General features: G+C 33.9%; 1 long non-coding RNA gene across 1 annotated transcript; it reads right to left on the bottom strand.

Annotated features, from left to right (window-relative positions):
- Positions 1-1,879: 1,879 nt before the first annotated feature.
- On the bottom strand, positions 1,880-17,184 carry LOC145738099 (uncharacterized). Its single transcript, XR_014180588.1, has 5 exons — positions 16,178-17,184; positions 15,867-16,048; positions 3,957-4,883; positions 3,166-3,542; positions 1,880-3,113 (listed from the first exon to the last, which is right to left on the bottom strand). It is a non-coding gene; the product is annotated as an uncharacterized LOC145738099 (long non-coding RNA).
- Positions 17,185-24,154: the final 6,970 nt, after the last annotated feature.

Here is a 24,154-nt window from a genome sequence, read left to right on the forward strand (position 1 = left end):
TCTTTTTGTTACCCCAGTGTATATGTCACAACATAAAACATTTAAAGTTGCAAAAATTTAATGAATGAAATATTAAAAAAAAGTTGGGTACGTTAAACTTTAAACACTTTATGTCGATTTTGTGTTTTTTGTTTTGTGTGTTAGTATTTAAAGTGATTACACTTAAATGTCCAGATTCAAGTGTTTTAGTACCACTTTAAACACTTGTGTATTTTGTGTGTTTTTAGGTTTTTTGTTTTTAAAATTTTTTTGGGTTTTATTTTTATACATTTTTTTGGGCAAATATACAATATGTAAAGTTGTATCGAAATGTCATATTATCGAACAAATTTCTAAGTAAACTGTACATTCTGTATATTAATTTTTTTTTGGGTTTTTTAGTCCTATTTTATTATCCTATATCTACAACAGTGACCAGAGGGGAACTTAAAAACTATGCGCATCTAAAACTAACTATTTTTTTGGGTCAATTTTAAACACGTACAGACTGTATGTGCGAGACCATCTGAAAACCGTACCCAATTTCAGATTGACCACACCAATCTGTAAACATTTTAAATTGATTTTGTTGAAAAATTGCTCTTTTGCAATTTGCACCAGGTGCGCCTCACTCACTTCTCCGTCACTGTCCTCGATTATTTCTGGCGTCATAGTCGGTTTCGGCTCTTTTTCTTACCATTGCTCCTCTGGTGATGATGATGATGGTGGTGGATGTCGTGGTGTAGCCGAGGGCTATGGTCGTAGAGGCAGCCCAGGTTGTGGCGATCCTCTTGGCGGCCGAATCTGCACGTCTGACAAAATCCGAATTTTCGACGATGATTTATGCGTGCCGGCCTGTGATGGAGGTGCCAAGTAGGTTTTCGGTTCGTTACGTCGCTTTTTTCGTGGCCGCGCTCTAGGTGGTAGGGCGATGGGTGGTGGCATCAAAAGAGCGTCTCGGTCGGATATCACTGATGGTCGATCTCCAATCCGCCTGGTTCCATCAACGCGTAATACCGCATTGCCCAATGGGGGCAACAATAATTGTGGCAGCGACAATAATCGTGGTGGTCGGCAGACGGACCTTTTTCATTGGGAGATGGGGGACGGCTCCACTGAAAAACTTTGTCACTATCGACCTTAATTTAATGACTAAGTGTTCGTCCTCAATAGCGTATCCTAAACAATTATTTCTGTAACAATGAACACTTTAGGGCCCAATATCGCAACTCATCAATTTTAAAAGTAAACAAACAAATGTCCAGGGCATATATGCTTTCATTGTTCTTCATTTCAATGCGTATTACTTTGACAATAGTGTACATAACAGAACGAATGACAATTAAATCTATGGAATCGGCTAGGAAAAAGGCAAGTTTGCGCATTGCCACGTGTGCTGTGCTATTGCTGCAAAACATAAGTAATAAATAATACGCTGAATAAACAAAATATAAGGTATTACTCTTTTTCGAGATTAAGTAAGAGCGTAAAGGCATTGAACGTGTTTAAACGAAATAACAGAAGTGTATTCACTCTGCTCCAATAAAGTTGTTCCGCGTCGGATTGGACTTCAGCTCAACAGCTTTGCTCAATGTAAGGGATACATAGTGCGCTCCTCATCCAGAGAAGCGTCTCAGTAAACTCTCATTGATCTAGTAGCTTCATTACTACACACTGATGCTTGTCTACCGATAGATGTTGCTAGGTTGCTATATGTTGCTTTGAGCTGTCCTTGGCTTCGATCAATGTTGTTGCATGCAAAAAATATGCAAACAACACATTAATCTACTTAGCCCTTCCACCCACGTCAAGGTCACACAGCTCCATGGAAGGGTACCTTTTAGATTAGAAACAGGTAAATAAATATTTCACCTAAAACTTATCTTTTTGTTACCCCAGTGTAATTGTCATACTATTACAGTACTTGAATTACACTAAAGTATATGTCACAACATAAAACATTTAAAGTTGCAAAAATCGAATGAATGAAATATTTAAAAAAAGTTGGGTACGTTAAACTTTAAACACTTTATGTCGATTTTGTGTTTTTTTTGTTTTGTGTGTTAGTATTTAAAGTGATTACACTTAAATGTCCAGATTCAAGTGTTTTAGTACCACTTTAAACACTTGTGTATTTTGTGTGTTTTTAGGTTTTTTGTTTTTAAAATTTTTAACCCAAAAAAAATTCAACTTCCCAACTCAAAACAATAAATGTGTATAACGACGATTGTTAAACCGATCTACTGAAGCTTTGAGAGAGCACTCTTCAGCTTGGAAATTCCATGGTCTTGCATAAATGTATTATTTACATAACAACCTCTAAACGTGAATATACATACCGTTGCCGTAAGCCCAGTCGTCGCTAAGGCGTTGGCAAACTTTTTGATATATGTACTAATGGTTTTCTTGTTGGATTTACACCACTGTCTTCCCAAATATTTGATTTGCATCTTCAAAAATTTGAAAACGTAAAGTTACGTCAAATTTTTATGTTATACTTTAGAATTGGTGCCGGTTTAAACACACACAAGCATCTAAACGGAAAAAAAACAGTAAGTCAAATTTAATTGAAAAAATTAGCTGTCAATGTAGCAAATCAAGAGAGTATCCTTAAGGTCACGTTACCATTTTTACCATAAACAGGAAACCTAAAAACGTTTCGTGATTTGTTTAATTATTGAATTCAGTTACAAAGGTCACGTGACTACTCTTAAGCGTCGAATGTAATCATGAAAGTCAGACGTGACATTTCTTAAACTTTAAATTTCTTAAAAAAATATTGCATTCACTCCATCTTTAGTTTAAAGTGTTTTAATAATAGAAATGTTGTTTCTGTAGGTCTGTTGACAACAAACGTCAATGGTCATTCTGAAAAAAAATAGATTAGCGTGATAATTCAACATAATCTCAAAACCCTGGCAAAACGTCAGCCATAATGTTGATTGAGTCAGTTTCAGCTTTGGAAGTTGACGATGATTTTCAATTAAGCAATCATATATTGAGGTAAATTCGGCAACATAGTACAAATTGTCAGTTGGATTGTCCTCCATTTCAGGCTCTGTAGTCGATATTGGATTTCTAGCTATATCCTCTTCTGTCTTAATTTGGAGCTCAGCTAGAGATGTGTACGAAAGCTAAAATATCTCTTGTTAAGTTTAGCATGCGATTCTTAGAGAGTTTGCACACCTCTTTCAAAATTCCCATTCTGTCGTGAATAGGCTGAATTAGTGGAATAACGTTTCAGAATCACCAAGTGATGTGTATCCTAAAAACTTTATCCTGGGGGCATCCAAAAATGCTTCTATGTTTTTCTGTCAAACTTTCGGTTTGCAAGGTAGTCCTTTTGCAATGGGTGCATTATCTTGCGGAGGAGGTGATACTTGCACGTTGTACATATTTAAAATGTGACTGTTAAACGTTTGGCTAGCCTCATTATTATCGCTCGGTCGTCTTTTATCATACTCTATATCAGTAATTTTGTCGCCATTTTCGCTTGGCATGGGGATTTTCCATTCCATTCCCAAAGCTTCTTGATCGTCAAGACTGCTTTGTTTCATCAAACTCTGAAATAATACGTTTAAATTTTTTTTTTTTTTTGCGATTTTCTAGTCGGCTTTTAATTTATTCTTGCATCACCTTCATTTTACTTAAAAAATGTAAAATCAAATTCTTGGCTGCAAAAATATATGAGCTTTTATAAATTTTGAATCCGCGCCTAAATAGCACACAACCAAGCACACAACGATCTGTGTTCAATAGATACAATAATGACACAATATTTGTATTCGTTTAAAACTACTATTTTTGTTTAATTGAATTATTGCAGAGTACTGCAAGTTTTCTTTTATCTTAATTTTTAAAGCTCTATTCCTTAGGACACATTAAAAAAAAACAAGAAAACACTAAACATTTATGTTCCTTTTTTATACATTTTAACTATGGTCTGTTCACGTGTTATGGTTCAATTTCCTCCTCACCTTGTTGTTTTCATAATTTTCCAGTTTCTTCTATTTTGTCGCGGACACTGCCTCTTCCGGCCGAAAAAAAAACTAGGATCTTCCCCGGCAGCCAGTCCGAAATCCGAACCGGGGAACGTAATCGAACAACCGGCCGTAGCGGGCGGTACGTTGTCCATGTAGCAGACAGGGGGATTCTGTGTAGGCGGATTATCAGATTGGAGGGGGAATGCTACCAAGGGGTCGAGTTCATTGAAACTAATCAGAAAATCGTCCTCTTGGTCCATGTTCAGGGGCAATATACTGCGCAACACAATGCCAGTATTTAAAAAAATAAAAAAAGGTAAAAAGGGTGATGTCAGCTCTGGTTTGACCTGTTGAGTATGCACCCAGTTTAGAGAGTGAACTCGGTCAGTGTGTCATCATACCATCAACCCTTTACGACCGTGACCAGTTCTATGACTTTACTTTATGATAAAGTAAAAATAAAAAAACTTTACTTAAAAAAAAAACCCTTTCAAAAGTGACTCTACTTTATTTAACTCTAAATACTTTTTATAGTCACGGCCGTCTACCGGCCTCTGAATCGAAAACAAAAATAAAATAAAATAAAATAAAATAAAATAATTTTATAAAAAAAAAGAAAATTAAAATAAACACCGGGATGCCAGACTGTTTTTGGTCAAACAGACAAACCTTAAATTTAATTTAATAAAAAAATAAAAGGCAACCTGAACCAAGGGTTGCCGCGAACTTTGGCCAAGTGCCTTAAAATATTTACCCCAAAAAATTAATAATAAAAAATAAAAATATAAAAAATACAAAAAATAAAAATGAACTAAATCCCCAAGGTTAGGTTGGGATGGGTTTGGGTTATTAGTTTAGGTAATGGGGAGCTGCTACTGTCGTCCGGACGCTCAGCACCCCCGGTTAACCTAAAACCTGAAACTAGAAAATTTCCCAACCCGTGAAAAAAAACACAACACCCAAAACCCTGAAAAAAACCCAAAAAATACACACGCCTAACCCGGATACAAAAAGAAAAAAATTAGGTTAATTATTAACCTAAAATTCAACGTGACTACCAACACTCAACTGAGCAGGCCTACAACCCCACAATTAGCAGCAAAAATAAAAAAAATAAAAATAAAATAAAATTTGTTGTTATAAAAAAAATTTAAAAAAAAAAATTTTTAACTCAAAAAAAATTCAACTTCCCAACTCAAAACAATAAATGGGTGCACTACAGGACAATGGTAAAAATTAAAGACTTACCATTTCCTTATAAAATTGCACTTTAAAATCACTCACAAAACCAACAGCACTGAAAGGGCCCTCAAAAACATCATGTTTTTAAAAAAAAAAAAAAATCCACCATCTACGGCAGAGGCCTATAAATGTTTTACTTTTGAATGTCACTTACAACAATTTAAAATGTTTATAATAAAAAACGAAGGTAAAATCGCAATTAAAATTAGGTATATTATATACTTCATAAAAGTTAAAGTGTTTCGGAAAAGCTAACAGAAAAAAATATAGATGAGTATTTCGTTTCAAAAAGTCGAAATTCCTTAATTAAACATACACAGGGTGTTTCAGGTTTTAATATGCAAACATAAACCACGTATTCTATGTCTAAAAATAACTATAGCACACAGTGTTGAAAATTTCATTTTTATTCAACTTGTTTTCAAGCAAATTGCATTTATATTTTCAGAAAAAACATCTCAACTTTGTATACTCCTCTTTAGATTGGTAGAGAATTTGGGGTAATTTTTCAGATAAATTTGTAATTTTCTTGAAAACGGTGACAAACACGGAAATAATTTAAGAAACAAAAAAGTTTCCAAATTGAACAAGAAATTTGAATAAAATCATTGTGGACGGAAAAAGAGACCGAAAATTCAAAAAAAAAATAACACCCTGTACACTTGCAAAAAGTTGGCTTATTCAATGATGCTGTACGATAAGATACCTTTAGTCCATATTGCCAATTTTTCTCAGCTATTCGATGATGGATTTATATTTTCCTCCCGACGTTTCGTTTTTGCGCGGTTTTTCATCAACTTTCTTTTTTCTTATGAGAACCATATTCGATTTTTAGACCACCAACTAGTGCATGTTATTTCTGATTTCAGTGATGTATAATAACTTATGATTTGCTTCATAAATGACAAAATAGTTCAAGAAAAACGAATTTAACTGAGTTGACTTTGATACGTTTTATGAAGATTATTTGACATTACTTGTCACACGCAATCGGCCTGCACATACTTAGTCAAAATGAAGAAAAACGAGGCAATATTATTTTAAAGCTTTATCACAAATTTGATACCAAGCTAATATTATGAGAGCAAGCCAAATGTAAATTCTATTAAATAAGTAATATAACATTTACTCTTGAAGGGAGAAAAAACTTAATCAAAACCCAGTGTTGGTTTCAAAGGTGGCATGTTGCTTGGTTTTTTATTATTGAAGGGGGGAAAACTTAATCGAAACCCGAGTTAGTTGAATAATGTTAAAACGGCATGTCTATTGAAATTGGAGACCGAGTAGACCACGTAAGGAACGTCACATAACCAGAACCGCGGTGGACATTCACAGAAAAACAAATTTAAAAAAGATTTAAAAAATCCTGGTGGTGGCGTGGTCGGGCAGGGCATCATGTTCAGGGTGCAGCAGAAGGAAATTTGTTTTTCTGTGAATGTCCACTGCGGTTCTTGTTATGTGACGTCTCTTACGTGGTCTACTTGGTCTCCAACTTCCATAGACATGCCGTTTTAACATAATTCAACTAACTCGGGTTTTCATTAGGTTTTTTCTCCCTTCAAGAATAAAAAACCACGCAACCTGCCATCTTTGAAACCAACACTGGGTTTTTTGATCAAGGCTTTTTTCCCTTATGTAGAATAAAAACACCAACCACCTTATGTACACCTGGGTTCAGCTGTCCCCCCCTTGTAGTCTTGTAGAATGACAGCCAGTAGACTGTGACTCTAGTTAAGCCTCTGAAGATGGGTGTCCAAATACACCCGAAAGTGTGTCAGGCAGAAAACAACTTAATAAATATTGTCACAAGTAGATTTTCGTTAATTCCTTAGTCAGCAAAAAATCAACCAATGACCGAAACAAGTCGTTGGCCACTCGAATTGAAAAGTAAGCAATCGAACCTTTTAGAACGGAAGCTAGCTAAGGTGTTGCAATCGCCAGTCAGCAATAAGTCATCATCCAATTGAACTGACTAAGGGATGGTAATACCTTACAATAATAGCAGAGAACTGTTGGAAAAGGGGTGTCTGAAATTATCCGCGAAACTAAACGGTTCTGTCGCGAAAGTTAAGGGAACTCTACCCTGACACGTACCCTAGGTCCAAAATGGTTTGTGCATTTATTATCATATAAGTACAAACTTGTAATTTATAAATAAGCCAACTTGTGTCTGACAATGTGTATAAAATCAGTCTCCAACTTTACTTGTTTCTCTCTATGAATAAACGTTGTTGTTTTTAAAAAGAAGTAGTAGTCCATATTCTTTCAGTGGAGTTGTACAAGTACAAAAGGAAGGCAATGACACGCAGTCGTCTCCACAATACTTTATTTCGACCTTCAAACGGTAAGGCCTGCTCTACTAGTTTCGGACATATAAATGGCCATCTTCAGGAGCTACAAGAATAACTTACTCTACTTATGTGTAACAGGTGTTTACGAAACAAGAAAACCTACTTCAACTCAACAAGGTAGGCCATTTATATGTCCGAAACTATTAGAGCAGGCCTTACCCTTTAAAGGTCGAAATAAAGTATTGTGGAGACGACTGCGTGTCATTCCCTTCCTTTTGTTGTTGTTTTGTTATCCAATCTTTGAGTTTAACTTGACTACGATCCCAGCCTACACGTCCCCGCGTTACGACTAAAAATTAGATCGTGACAATATTTTGTGGAGATCGGCTGAGTTTTGTTTTTACTTTATTTTTAGTGTTAAAAAGAGCAATGAACCTAATTATTGAATAATATTAAAGTAAATTATCTACTCATTATGATATTAATGTTGTTTTAAAAAAAAATAAAAAAACAAGTACCTAAAAACACACTCAGAAAAAAATATACACACAATGGTAAAAAAAAACAAAAATAGAACTTTCAGCTTTTCGGTTTTTGTCTGATTTCTCCAAATGAAATAAAATCTTGTTCATTTTTTACTAAATTATTTAGCAATAAAATGCGCAACTTTGCTTTCATTTAATTAAAGCTCTACCAACTATAGTTTCTTAGATAGCAATGCTAGTGCACCAAATTTGTAACACCCTATATGTAAACAATTTGAACACCCTGTAGCATCAAACCTAAATTTATTTACATTCATCTTTTTATGTCATTCCTGTCAAACGTTTGTACCAAATATTCTATAGTACTAGTAATAGCATTCTACCTTTTGAAAAATGGTCCTGTAGTCAACTTTTCATTTATTTATTTATTTATTTTTATTTATTATATAACATGTTACAAACATTCGGAAATGTATACATTTAGTCAACATTAAATTTGGTAATTGTATAAAATAAAATGCGCATAAAATCTTTACTACAGTAAGGTAAAGTTAAACAATAATACTAAATTAATACAAAACAAAACATAAACTTAGAGTACCTGCGATTGTTATGTTTGGGGTGATGCATTATCAATACACAGCTATAATGTGTAAGTATTAATATCAATAGTTTGAAGCGAAGTAAATTCTTCAATGGAGAAGAATGCTTGTTCAATTAAAAATCGCTTGATTAGAGGGCTAAACTTGTTGGTTGGTAGAGCTCTGTTCTGCAGACAATTTGTTTAAGAATTCTATGCAATAGTAGTTAGAGCCCAGTCTGCTGGCTTTAAGTCGGTAAAAGTCCTGTCTAAAGTCAGAGTTGTTACGAATATTATAATTGTGAACGTCGTGTACATGAAGAAAGTTGGCTTGGTTTTCATGGGCGAACAGAAGACAGCAATAAATGAACATACTTGGCAGAGTAAGAATTTTTAACTCTCTAAATTTTTCTCTCACGTTCTCCCTGAACCCGATATTTGCGATGACCCTGATCACTTTCCGCTGTAAACCAAAAATTCTGGTAGCTGCAGCAGCCTGTCCCCAGCAAATTAAACCATATCGTATGTGAGAGGAGATCAGAGCATGATAGGCCGTTAACAGAACCTCCGAATCAACGGTTCCTTTAAGGCAACGTATTACGTATATATTTTTGGAAAGTTTACCGGCCAGTTGGTCAATGTGGGCTCCCCAATTTAATTTGGGATCAAGATGGACCCCCAAAAATTTTACAGGATTTACAAGGTCGGATTCAGTTATGTTTTGTCGCTGTGAGAACACCAGCGATTTTGTTTTTAATTCGTTAAGTGTTAAACAGTTATCCGTAAACCACTGTTTTGCTCTGATTAACTCGTCGTTTGCGAGATCAAGGGCTTCCTTAAAGTCATCTCTGATCGACAAGAAGGTTGTGTCATCCGCAAAGAGTACCGGCCAACTGTCGTGCAATAGCTCAGGCAAGTCATTAATGTAGATCAAAAATAAAGTGGGTCCAATAACAGAACCCTGCACGACCCCACTTCTGATCGGCAGAGTAGCCGATGTATCACCATCATAGCTCACGTACTGTTTCCTGTCCGCCAGGAACGATCCAATTAAGTTGCGACTACCTTGGTTAAAGTTGTAATAAAGGAGCTTTTTTAATAAAACTGCGTGGTTCACACAGTCAATTCCCTTTGTTATATCGCGGAAAGTAGCAACAGTGTAACTGCCACCCTCTTGTCCACTAACAATGGCCTCCATTAATCGTATTAAGGCTGAATTGGTTGATTTATTTGTTCTAAACCCGTATTGATGAGCATAAAATAGGTTGTGAGTTTCAAAGTGAGAATTAATTTGCGTCTTCAGAACTGCTTCGATAATTTTCGAGAGACAGGGCACCATTGAGATAGGCCTAAAATTATTCTCAGAAAAGTCGCCTCCCTTGTGAATGGGAAATACTTTTGACACTTTCAACATATCTGGAAAAATGCCTGTTTTTATAACTTCATTAATTAGTTTTGTTAGTGGGTAGATTAGAATGTTTTTAACGTGTTTCAACAGAAACATTGATATGCCGTAGTGATCCTGGCTTTTTTTGCTTTTTAACTTATCAAAAACTTCTCTCACTTCATTAAAAGAAACCTCCCGAAATTCAAAATACGGAAAGTTTTTAAATTCATTTGTAGGGGTATCTACTCTGTTTGGCATATTTCCACACAACTTATCCGCAGATTCAGTAAAAAAGATATTCAGAGAGTCAGTGTTCAATTCAGGCGAGGCATGTGCCTTTTTATTGGGTCGATGCTTATTTATTAAACTCCAGTAGGTTTTAGCAGTATTGCCATTTTCTTGAATAATCCTTTTATTGAAATTGAACTTGGCAAGTTTAATTTCTTTTTTGTAGAATTTTTTGTAATGATTTATATTATTTTTTAGGTGTTCATTGGGATAATCGTGGTATAGTTCCTTCATTAGTCGTAGATTTTCTCTGATAGTAGAGAGTCTATTTGTAAACCATTTTGTTTATTATACGTTGCGCCAATATTTATAGATTTTTCGATAAGCGGAAAACATAGCTGGATACCGTCAACTATTGATTGAGTAAGAGAATGAAACTTTTGATCAACACTCAAAGCGGAATTCCCAACAAATGACCAATTGGCCTCCTCGATGCAGCTGTAGAAATGGTATAAACCAGCCTCATTATAATTGCGAAACGCGATTTTTTTCTTAGATGGAGGTGCTGTCACCTGTATGTCAACTAAGGCGATAACTGCTCTATGATCAGATAAACCGGGCTCAAAGATGTACGTGGAGATATCGTCCTGGTCGCGTACGTTTATTATAATATTGTCAATACAGTTTTTCTGACGCGTATTGCCCTCAATCATATATTTAAAGCCAAATGTCCTCAGAAGATCGTCAAAAACTAGAAAGTTATGTTCACCTGTCCCAAAATGTATATTAAAGTCGCCGTTTATAACGATTTTACCCTTAGCCTTATAAACTCGACGCAGAACCCTCTCAAACCTGTCCAGAAAAATGTCAAAATTTCCATAAGGTGACCTGTATACTGTTACTATTGATAATTTTTGCTTTTCACAAGTAGCTGCTGCTATATCACAGTGAATGTCGGAAGTAAGGTCAGAGAGCTCCGTCATACAAGCAAATTCAGAGTTTTGTTTAGCGAGGATAATTGCACCGCCCCTATTACGGCATTTAAATGAAATGGGTATAAAGTCATACAATCTAAAATCTATCACTTCGTCCTCCGACATAAAATGTTCCGTTAGACATATTACATGATATTTATGAAGCTTGTCATGGAAATATGCTTCCAATTTGTCGCGTTTATTCCTGGCCGACTGGATATTAACGTTCATAACAAAAACAAACGCCATGTAACATTTAAAAACTTATTAACAAATATAAGATTATATTTAAAAAAAGTATTATTATCTCTGCCCCACCTTTATAAACCACCGTGTATAGTCAAAAAAAAAAAAAAACCAAAGATATTTAATAAATAAGTTTTTCATTTCGATTTTGGAAAAAAAGGGCCCATTTAAATTAAAACTGATCTTATCACATAACTTATAAAAAACCAAACTAAAAAAACAGTGCACGCTTGATGTATCATTCCTGAAACAAATCTTTTTTACAATCAATAGGTAATATTGATTTAAATCATTTTATTTTGGATTAAAAGGTACTTTCTTCCTCTTTCTGATGACCTAAATAATCTTTTGGAAAGTTACCACGGATCCGAGTATACAGGGTTTGATGAAAGTGTCAAGGTCAAGGTCAAAAAATGTGTCAGGACAAAAAATTAAAAATTTGCTTTTGTGTTTCAAAATAACCTTAATCGAGTCTTGTGGTCAATATTTCTGGACGTTTTCTCTAGTTTGGTGATTAAGGGCGGTTTACAAATTCTATTAAAAAATTTAAAAAAGGGGGTTATTTTTACTTCTCTTGTTTTTAATTTAAACATTTCCTTAAATCTTTTGTGGAAACAGAAAGGGATTAACAAGGCTACACTTAAAACTAGGTACCCAATTTAAGTAAAAAGCTTTGCATTATACAGGGTGACCTAAAAAACTTTGAAAACAAAATCATATTTTTATCATACATTTTTGCATGTTTAGTGATTTTAATAGAAAATAATAATATTGGATAAAGAAGCACACTATTTGATTCATGCTCAGGAAAGGGAGGAGAAAAATTAAGTCATTCATCATTAGACCAGGGTCATGATTACACAGTCAACACAAAGACGAGCATTGTGCACACACACACACACACACAGTGAACACATGTTTTTATATTCAAACATAATTAGAATGAAAATGAAAACTGTAAAAATATTGTAATATCGGTAAATAAAATTTATAAAGTACTTTAAAACGATGAACGTTAACTTTAGATCGCCTGACTCCATATTGAACAATTCTGTCGTTTTAACGCAAAATAGAGGGCTTTTAAAAACATTTTTAACCGACATTATAATAGTTTTACAGTTTTAATTTTAATTATATTGTGAATGTAAAAGCAAGTGTTGACTGTGAGTTTTGTAATGTGTACAATGCTTGTCTTTGTGATGACTGTGTGATCCTGACCACCTCTTTTTAAGGTCTGATGATGGCTTAAGAGCCAAAACCGTTAGCCGGACTTAAATTGTCTCTATCCTTTCCTGATTAAAAAACATGGATCACTTTGCGGATTAGAACAACTTTATCTTAATATTTGTTTAATGATCCGAATCATGTATCTAGACGTTAATAAAATTTATTGGTAAATTTCAAATATGTTATTTAGCTAAGCTATTTAATAAACTTAATGCAGATTGACTCTGTGGTTTTACTTTCACTTACACTCACTACAATGTGGGAATATGATCTACTTCTTTTCAATTAAATTGGGTAGTTTTAAGTGTAATTTGGCTTATCCCGTATTTCTTCAACAAAAAATCTAAAAAAATGAAGAGACGAAACAATAAAACCATTTTTGAAATTTACCAATAAATTTTATAAACGGCCCTTAATTGCCACTGTTGGAATCGTCTAAATATATCAATTGGATCTTTAAATAGGATTGGATCTTCTTTATCCAATATTATTATTTTCCATTAAAATCACTGAACATGCCAAGATTTATGATAAAAGTTTTTTTTGGGTGTACAGAGGTTTATGGGTTTTCACCGTGTACAGAGTGTCTCTAAAAGGTCTGTACAAAATCCTATGACATATTCCTGACTATTATAGAGTATTACTCTCAAATCTGGTAGCCAGAGGTTTTTCGAGATGCAAAACCCGAATTTAGACACTTACAATTTGAACAAATTTCAGGTGACAGTATTTCGGTACAGTATCGAACACTTAAAACCGAAATATCTCGACAACAGTTTACATTAGCGGTTATTAGCAGGAGTACCTTTTTTTCTTTAAAATGTTTGAAACATCATTTCCTTAAAAAATAAATAAGAAAATTACACAGAGAAAAAAGAATGGTCACTTAAAATCATCAGTAGTACACTTTAAAGCGCCCTCTACCGGCCGCAGTAAAAATGTGTCCAAATTCGGGTTTCGCATCTCAAAAAACCCCTGGGTACCAGATTTGAAAGTAATATGTTACAAAACGTAATATGTAATATTTTAAAAAATCAATTATTATTTTTTAACCTCACCACCCTGTACCTCGAAAACTGACCAATTTCGGACAAAGGTAAGTTGTTTCAAATCGGCTTATTTTGATGTTAGGAATATGTGATAGGATTTTGTACAGACCTTTTAGAGACACCCTGTATAACAAAGATTAAGCTTTTTACTTAAATTGGGGAGTTTTAAGTGTAGCTTTACTAATCCTTTTCTTTTTCCACAAAAAATTTAAAGAAATGGTTAAATTTAAAAAAAGCGTAAAAATAACCCCATTTTTGAAATTTTGCAATAAAATTTGTAAACGGCCCTTAGTCACCAAACTGGCAAAAACGTCTACAGATATTAACAACAAGACTCGAATAAGATTATTTTGAAAAACAAACACATTTTTTGTGAGAAATGGCTTTACACCAAATTTTTCATATTTTTACTACACTTCAGTCAAACCCTGTATACTCGGATTTCTTGACAACTTTTAAAAAGATTATTTAGGTCAACAGACACAGAAAGAAAATACCTTTTAGTTGTCAAAAGCATTATTAAAATCGAGTCAATCAATTTGAAGAAACAGCTGTTGAAAAAAGAACTTAAATTTTGATGTCCTATTATTTTTAACAAGCAGTCTAGTTTACTTTGGTATTAAGTTTTTTTTTGTAATATAAAGTAGAAAAAAAAGAGCAGGTAAAAGTAAAACCAATCACTTTGTACAAAAAATAGTTATTTACTAGCAGTAAGGCAAGTAAATAAAGTGTAAATAAAGATTAAAGTATTCAATTGAACAATGTCAGATGCTGTCCACCTGAGATATTATTTATGGAGAGGCAAAAGCTTGAATACCTATCCAAAATATCTAAAAATTCAGAAATATTGTTTTGGTTTTGAAAAAATTCCAACTCCACACAGATGTTTGCTTTATAATCAGTATTCTTTATAAACAGTGTGTTTTTTTTAATGCGCAACATAGTATTTCACATGTTGAATTTTTAAGCACATGTTAGACCATGTTATTTTGGAAGTTTACAAGTATAAAACTTGATGGGTGGCTGTTTCGTACCCTTAAGCTTAAGTAAGTTTACCAATTCGGCCTAAAAAGTGATAAAAAACTTTCAAAAAATCATCTTTTCTCAAACAGATTTTATCTTTCCATACTTCCTTTATGTCGGTATAGCAAGTAAAATTTGGCATAGAAAGTAAAACAGGGTGATCAAAATGCAAATATTAACATTATATCAAGAAAGTTAAGAACAAAACAAGTATTTTTATAAATGAATTGTTCAAAGTGACCTCAGTTTGAAGTCAAACAGTATTCCAATCAATTATAAAATACCCTTTTGCGCGTTAAAAAAACGCACTGTACATTTTTTTCTTTGTTTATTGGGTCCTCTGTCTCAACACACAAAAAAGGTTTGTTGGAAAAATGGAATTTTGCACTATTTTCAACTAAGTTGAAAATAACATTAACTTAGTCATCCCAACACACTGACCACTGACTTAGGCTCAGTCTTGATACTTTGATACTGAAAAAAACCCTGACGTTTTTGTGGAAAATCTACCACCGTCTTTAGATAATCTAAAAATGAACACAACGGCAGAACACAGAATACAACTGAATAAATATTAAACCTGATAATGTTCAATATGGAACTCCAAGAAGAGTTTTTGTCAATGAAAATTGACATAAATTTTGACTTTTATTGTTCCAATAGGAAAGGTTATCTATTGTTGTAGTGAAAGGTGGGTTTTATAATGAAAACAAAATTACAAGAAATTTAAGTTTTGTTTGATATGACCAAGTGTTATCTCCTTCCCAAGAATATTTAGGTAACCCAGTTTGGTCGATATTAATTTAATTTAATTTTATTAGTGTGAAATTCCATTTTTCAAACAGACATTTTTTTTGTGGTGAGACAGAAAACCCAATAAGCAAAGAAAAAATGAGTAACTCATCTCAACAAACATATAGAACATGTCTCTTCTCTTTATATACATGTTGTCTCATACAAATACACACTACAAGCTACATACCTCCTTATTACTGTTACTTTAAACATGCCATTAAATAACACTACATATACCTAATACAAATTGACTCAAGCTTTAGCAGTGCAATTTACTAAAGTGTATAATAATTATGAATGTGGGAAACATAAAACAATAATGAAAACTGCATTGTTTTTCATTTTAATTTGAGTTTTAGTAAAAATAGTTAACTAACCTTAAAACATGTTCTTTTATCTACTGTTGTAATGTAGTGCATTCAATTTCACTCTTTATCTCGATTGATATGTGGCAGTCTTCTTAGTGGATAATTTGCGCCTGAATCCGGTTAGTTTATAAAAAAATAAACTGAACCATATAGAAAATTAGTGAAGTATTCAGGATATACCGCATACAATTCTGTAAAAAAGGCTTAATTTGTTACTTGAACTATACTTAAAAAATGCTAGACTAGAAAATTTTTTAGAACTGAAGCATCAAGGGGGTTTATTACATAGGTTAGGTGTGAAACTGCCACTGTAATCTTACCTGGGCCAGCAGCTGTTTGATCCATAAAATATATATTATCGAAAAGTAGTAGTCCATATGCACACAGTGGAGTAGTGAGTGTAAGTGAAATCAAAACTCAGAGTCGATCTCCACAAATATTTATTAAAAAGGTTGTTAATTGCCTAACATGTTTCGGGTGTATTCAGACACCCATCTTCAGAGGCTTAACTAGATCACTAGTCTGCTGACTGTCATTCTAAAAGGGGGGACAGTTGAACCCAAATGTACCAAGGTGGTTTTTTATTCTGCACGGGGGAAAAAACCTTGATCAAAACCCAGTTCTGGTACAGAGGTGACAGGTTGCTCCGTTTTTTATTCTCGAAGGGGAAAAAAAACCTTAATCAAAACCCAGTGTTGATGTCAAAAAGTGAAGTTACTAGCTACGTTTTTTATTCTTTAAGGGGGAAAAAACTTAATCAAAACCCGAAGAAGTTGAATGATGTAAAAACTGCATGTCTATCTGAGGAGACCAAATGGACACGAAAGGGACGTCACACAACAAAAAACCGCGGTGGACACTCACAAGTTCAACATTTAACAGATTAAAATGAGGGCGACTTTCCCTTTGTCAACGTAGCTAGTAACTTCACTTTTTGACATCAACACTGGGTTTTGATTAAGGTTTTTTTTCCCCTTTGAGAATAAAAAACGGAGCAACCTGTCACCTCTGTACCAGAACTGGGTTTTTGATCAAGGTTTTTTCCCCGTGCAGAATAAAAAACCACCTTGGTACATTTGGGTTCAACTGTCCCCCCTTTTAGAATGACAGTCAGCAGACTAGTGATCTAGTTAAGCCTCTGAAGATGGGTGTCTGAATACACCCGAAACATGTTAGGCAATTAACAACCTTTTTAATAAATATTTGTGGAGATCGACTCTGAGTTTTGATTTCACTTACAAATATATATTAACTTGATTTTAGGATATAATCTTCACCAATTATTGGATTAATGTGATAAAATTAAATTATTTCAGCTGCATGTTAATCTTTTTGACAGAACTAAATAAACAAAAACCAAGTGACAAGTGACAAGACTAGTCGGCATTTGCCTTCTCAATAGATCCAAGATCTAGCGAATGTCAGCGAGATTGTTTGCTTAAAGCGATACGCCGGGTGACGTCACAGTGGATGCTCGGGTGCACAATATGCACTTAATTAATACCCAAAGGATTACAGGCGTTGTCTGTTTTGTACTACTCTTTACATTAAAATTGTCTCAAATGCGGCTTGTTGTGTGTTACTAGAGGCCGCCCTGAAGTGTTATCTTTATCCTTTTTATGCCAATTAAGAATTTATTTATAAAATATAAAACTAACCATTAAAACATGCTGTCAGTTTATCACAATGTTGAGAGTAAGCTGGGTAGTGTAAAACTATTGTAGCGGGTTTCTAGCCTGGGTTCTAGAAGCTCTGGAAATCCTGGCAGTTCGGTGTTTCTTGGCGACGGGGCTAAACACAGAGAAACGCACACTCAAACATCAACAATTTTAATAGTTTAAACTAAACTGTACAAAATCAGATAAAATCATAAAGCTTTAGAATACATGTGCTAATGAGACGGAGGCTAGCTACTTAATCGAGATGGGCTCAAAACAGCAGCCGGTCAGGACAGCAGCCGGCCAAGAGGGCAGGAGATGGGCTCAAAACAGCAGCCGGTCAGGACAGGAGCCGGCCAGAAGGGCAGCATGAGAGATCGGAATGAGCGTAAGGGCAGCTTCGGCAATCTTCGGTTTTACTGGTAGAGGGGGAAATGGCAAATGAGCATCGGTTTTCGTTCCTATTCTAACCTCACATAACTATTAATTAAAATATTGTTTGTTTGGTTGGAAATATCTTGTCTTTGATTATTTTAATATTGCAATAACCGATACTGCAATATATATTTTCTGGCCTCAAACTATCTGTGGTGTTCGTCTACGTGTTGGTGTAATTATTTTCAGGTTGTGGATGGGAAAAAGCGCAGACTATTTTAAAGTTTTGGAGATGCTTGTTTATGACTTTACAACAATTACAAGTAGGTATACTATTGAAATTCCTTTTAGCTGGTATGGGCTTTTTAATGGCTTAATTTAGGAAGCCGTCAAGTAGTGATGTGTATTATTTTGTTGTTGAATAAATATTAAATTATTTGAAAGTAAATAGGTATTACCTTAAATTGAACTGATTATGTTTACAGGATAAAGGAATAGGTACTCCAAAGGCTCTGAAGATTTGGCCTTTTGCAATAATAAGAATAAACCAGAGCAACCATTAATGTTACAGATGGTAAGTTTTACTAGAATTTATTGTGATTACATACTTATTATTTTTGTATTGTTTAGGTTGACAGGGCACTACTGAAATCCAATGTGAAATGTTTTGGAAGAGGGTATTTTTGTTCGCAGAGATGCTGCACAGTGGAATAAAACTATCGGTTACTTGAACACGCTGTATTGAAAGAATAAATGTGCAAAAAGGGTTTTTAACACGTTTTACTTAACTTATATTCTTTTTATAATTATACCGCCAAAAAACACACTAAAAGTCAAAGTCATTAACATCATATAAGTCATATGTCATCAGTGACACTAATGACATTTCACATTCATATACTTGCAGAATTGTATTCGTATTTCTACACTCCCCCGCAATTCTGCAAATCTAAAACTAACATAAGCATGAACAAAATACTAAACTAAAATGTAAATTGAGCAAGACTGTTACATTTCTACAAATCCTCCATAACATTTAATTTATTTCTGAAATACTTAAATTTATTCATTGATAAAGGTTTTGTAAACATGTCAGCAATCTGCTCACCTGTTTCTACATAGTGTAACTCGATTTCATTTCTTAATACATAGTCACGTATGAAATGATGTTTCACGTCAATATGCTTACTTCGCTTTGTTTCGAGGGTTGAAGCCATTTTTATACAGGACTGGTTGTCCTCGAATATTTTAATAGGGTCAATAATCTCTATATTTAAAATATCTTCCAAAAGGTGTTTTATAAAGATGACTTCAGTTAGGCATTGGGATAAAGCAACATATCTGCTTCAGAACTTGAAATAGAAACTGTACACTGTTTTTTAGTTTTCCATAAAACTAAATTACCATAAACATAAATTAAGTATCCTGACACACTTTTTCTATCTGACACATCGTTGGCAAAGTCCGCATCAACATAGGCTAAAAGGGTATCATTGCAATATCACATTTTGTTTTTGAAAACTTTAAACCAAAATTTTAGTTCCTTTTAAGTATTTCAAAACGCACTTTAAATGTCTCCAATGAGTTTCTGTAAAACAATTTTGAAATTTACTAAAGTAAGTGATTGCATAACATAAATCAGGTCGACTTCCTAACATTATGTACATAAGATATCCGATTAGTTCTCTATATGGTAAGTTTGAATTGAAGTTTCATCAGTACATTTTTCTAAATTAACATTAGAATGAATTGGTATATTACTTGTGTTACAATCAGTCATGTTAAAAATCTTAAGAACTTTTTCAATCAGGTCTTTTGCGAAATAAAAATCTCATTCCTATCTATTTTAATATCTAATCCTAAAAATCTCAAACTTGTTGAATTAGTTAAATCTTTCATTTGAAAAGCTTTCGTAAAGTCCTGTTTAATATTATAATATCTGACTCACTACTTGACAACATTATTAAATCATCTACATGCACAAGCAAATATGTTTTAGAATCAGTTTTCATTTTATAATAGAAGCATGGATCACTTTTGGATCTTAAAAATCCCAATTCTAACACATATTGATTAAAGGTTTCATACCAGCATTTTGATGACTGCTTAAGACCATATAAAGATTTTTGCAACTTACATACAAGGTTTGCATCAGTAGACATATCAACTCCTTTTGGGATGTACATGTACACAGGAGTTTTCAAAGTCCCATTCAAAAAGGCACTTTTTACATCCAATTGATGTATCACTAAATTGTCTTTGACTGCAAGAGAAAAAAGCACTCTTATAGTCACCATTCGAGCAACTGGTGCATACACTTCTTCACTAAAGTCAGTTTGTTGGTAACCTCTAGCTACCAGTCTAGCCTTTTTCACTTTAACTCCGTTTAAGTCCTTTTCTTTGAATATCCACTTGGAGTCAATAACATGTTCTTCTTTTGGAACATCATCTTTAGGCACAATTGTCCAGGTGTTGTTATTCTCCAATGCTTCCAATTCTTGTTTGATAGCTTGTTTCCAACCTAATTCGCCATGATTTTCTTGGTCAATTGCATCTTCATAAGTTTCAGGTACATTTTCTGAAAAATCTCCAACTGACATAGCCATTAACATTTCCATCTCATAATCATCAAATTTTATGGGTGGTTTCACAGTTCTTGTACTTCTTCTAATAGGCTGTGTTCCAACTTTGGCTTTTCTCTGTTGACGTGACCTTCAAGCTCGGGAGATTCTGGTTTACTTTCTTTGATATTCGTTTCTGGTACATTTTCTTCAAGGTCAACATCTGGCAATAAAGTGTTTGGAGTTTCTTGCCCTGGAAAATTGGTATTTTCATCAAAGATGACATTTTTGGCACTAATAATGGTTTTTGTTTTTGGGTTCCACAGATGATATCCATTGTTGGTAAAGCCAATCATATACATTTTTTCACTTTGTGGCTCTAGCTTTCCTTGTCTCCGTTCAGCTGGAATATGTACAAATGCTACACTTCCAAAACTTTAATTTTGTTCAAATCAGGCTTCTTCTTGTACCATATGTCACATGGTGTTTTTCCAGTTGGTAAAACTGAAGACTCAAGTCTATTTATTAAGTAAGCAGCAGTAGCAACTGCCTCTTTCCAAAAAGTTTTGTCCATTCCTGCTTCAAAGAATAAGCAACGCGCCATATTCATTATTGTCCTGTTCATCCTTTCGGCAATACCATTATGTTGTGGAGTGTAGGGCACAGTGTACTCAATCTGTATACCTTTGTCTGCACAAAAATTTCTAAAATCTCTAGAAATATATTCTCCCCCGTTGTCACACCTCAATCGACTTGGTATACCATTAAATTTAGCTTGTACCAAGGCAATGTACTTTTTAAAATGATTGACAACCTCACTTTTGTTTTCCATAAAGTACACACATGTGAAATGTGAAAAATGGTCGATAAATGTAACAAAATACCTTTTGTTATCAATGGAAGCTGGAGTGATAGGACCACAAACATCTGATGAAATCACTTCCAAAAGTCTACTTGCTTTTCTATCATCTCTAAGAGATTTATATGGAAATTGTACTTGCTTACCTTGCAAACAAACTCTGCATACATTAGCGGTTGGGTACCTGCTTGAATGCCCCATTCGACGATGCCATAAGTCCATATCTGCATCAGTTATGTTGGCATAACTATTCCTCATCTTGAATGTTAGAATATACAAGTTTCCTTTTGATTTTCCTGTTGCTATTGTTTCATTCTGTCCTTTTTGTATTTTCACTAGTCCATTTTCAAAAATAATTTTCTGGCCTCTTTCTTCAATTTTCTTGACAGATAGTAAATTGTGTGTTAATGTATCACACAACAAAACATTTTCCAATTTTACTTTCTTGCCTTTATTTGTCTCCAATAAAAGTGTCCCTTCTTTGTGAGCTGTTACCACCTCTCCTTGTTTAGCTACTTTGATCTTCTGGTTTACTGACCTGGATTCTATCAGAAAACTGTCCATTTCTTTAGTAACAAGATGGTTAGTGGCTCCACTGTCTACTATGAAATTAACTACAGACATTTCATGTAGATTTGCTTCAGGGATTGACTCGACAGATGTCATAAAGACAAGTTCGTCATCATCGTCGGCCACATTGCACTGTTTATTTCTTTGTTGTTCCTCTATTTTGCGCTTGAGACACTCAGACTTTCTATGGCCCTTCTTACCACAGTAATAACAATTAAACTGAAACTTCTTTGAAGGAGGTCTTCTACTTTCTGCTGTAAAAACTTGTTGAGAAATACCAGCCTCTCCTCTCAGTTTATTTTGCCTAACTTCTTCCATAAGTAGTTTACTCTTGACAAAATCTATTGTAACTTCACTTATGTTCTGACAAAATAAGATGTCAATGGCTGTGGTCACAGAGTGGTAAGTTTCAGGCATAGCAGACAAAAGCTGAGTAATACTTTCACATTCACTCAAATGTCCACCGCAATTTTTTAATTCTTGAACTGTTCTTTCATATTCAACTAGGAAATCATTCAATGAACTAGTTCCTATATATTTCATGCTTCTTAACTTACTTTGCAGTTGTACTTGCATAGCAATGCCCTGTTTCTTGTATATACCATAGTGTATCTAAAATTCCTTTTGCAGTTGTTTTTGACTTAACCAAGTCCAAAATATTGTCAGCAATACACTGAATTATTAAATTCCTAGCTTTCAAATCCTTTTTTTTGAAGCTTGCTAACCTGGTTCATCTTCTGTTGGAGGTTCCTGTGTTAAGACATCCAGCACATCGTAATGCTCGAGTAGGAGCTTTAACCGGAATTCCCAATTGGAAAATCCATTTCCGTCAAATGGTTTGACTGTCCCGATATTGCTATTCTGGTTGGTTGTCATTTTATTCTTCTATTTTACCGTAGTTTTACACTGGAACATACACGGGAAACCTTCTGCCGATTTGAATAACTTTTACCACTTCAATGGCAATTGGCCCATAACCTGTTCGCAGAGATGCTGCACAGTGGAATAAAACTATCGGTTACTTGAACACGCTGTATTGAAAGAATAAATGTGCAAAAAGGGTTTTTAACACGTTTTACTTAACTTATATTCTTTTTATAATTATACCGCCAAAAACACACTAAAAGTCAAAGTCATTAACATCATATAAGTCATATGTCATCAGTGACACTAATGACATTTCACATTCATATACTTGCAGAATTGTATTCGTATTTCTACATTTTTAAGGCAACATTTTAAAGAATGAAGTGTAATAACCAGTGTTTGAACTGTATTATTTAAATAATAATTGTCATACCTCTAGATATCTATACTGTTACGATTTTAGTAACAATACTATAGCTGTTACTCCTTATGGTTTTATTATGTTATTTCTAATTTACATATACCATTACATTTAGACAAATCTTTAAAAGTGTAGAAGCAGCTTGAATAAAAGACATTTTGGTGATAGTATTTATTATAGTATCTCCAATGCATGTCTTATTTTAATTTAATATTAATCATATGTGTATGATACTCAAAAGATAAATACTGAAAGAAATATCATTAATCAATATGTGTTTGTATATTATTATTATTTGGAGGGGTGTCATCATTTTTCTCCGATATAATTTGTCCCAATATTTCCAAATCCCCAATTCCCTATTAAATTATTTCTGATATTTCAGTCTAAAATGATTAGGCCCCAAAAGCTGGACATCTAATTTAAAAACAATTTTTTGTTGTATAAATGTGTACAAAGACTAACCTAACCTAAAATATCTTATTTTGTCAACATAACCTAATTCTTTGTTTTACCGGCTCGCCTTTTCTGCCTTAGCAAAAATAATGGTGATGAGCAAATCATACATTAGAACTTACAATACATGAATAATATTGCGCTCATGCGCTGTCTGATTATGCATGTCTTATTAATTTTGCGCAATACATCAAATCAAAGAAAAATCTGCTTTTGTTTCATTCAATCCCTATAGTCTTAGATAGATACAAATTTACTTTAACTGTTAAATAATACTTTGTTTTTATCGTAGGTAAAAAGTATACACTTTGTTTTTATCGTAGGTAAAAAGTGTACATAGATGAAATACTTACAGACATCGGGCAAAATAGAGAAATTGTGATGCTGGGTGACTTCAATGGAAGAACGGGAAAACAACTTAACAATCAAACTGTGGGGCCTTATGGAGAGGAAACAATCAACGATAACGGCCAAAGACTCATTCACCTTTGCGAGACTCACAATCTAAGAATCAATAATGGTTTCTTTAA

Source organism: Ips typographus, linkage group LG15 (assembly GCF_016097725.1).
Source record: "Ips typographus isolate SLU linkage group LG15, UJ_Ityp_2.0, whole genome shotgun sequence".
Lineage (NCBI taxonomy): Eukaryota > Metazoa > Arthropoda > Insecta > Coleoptera > Curculionidae > Ips > Ips typographus.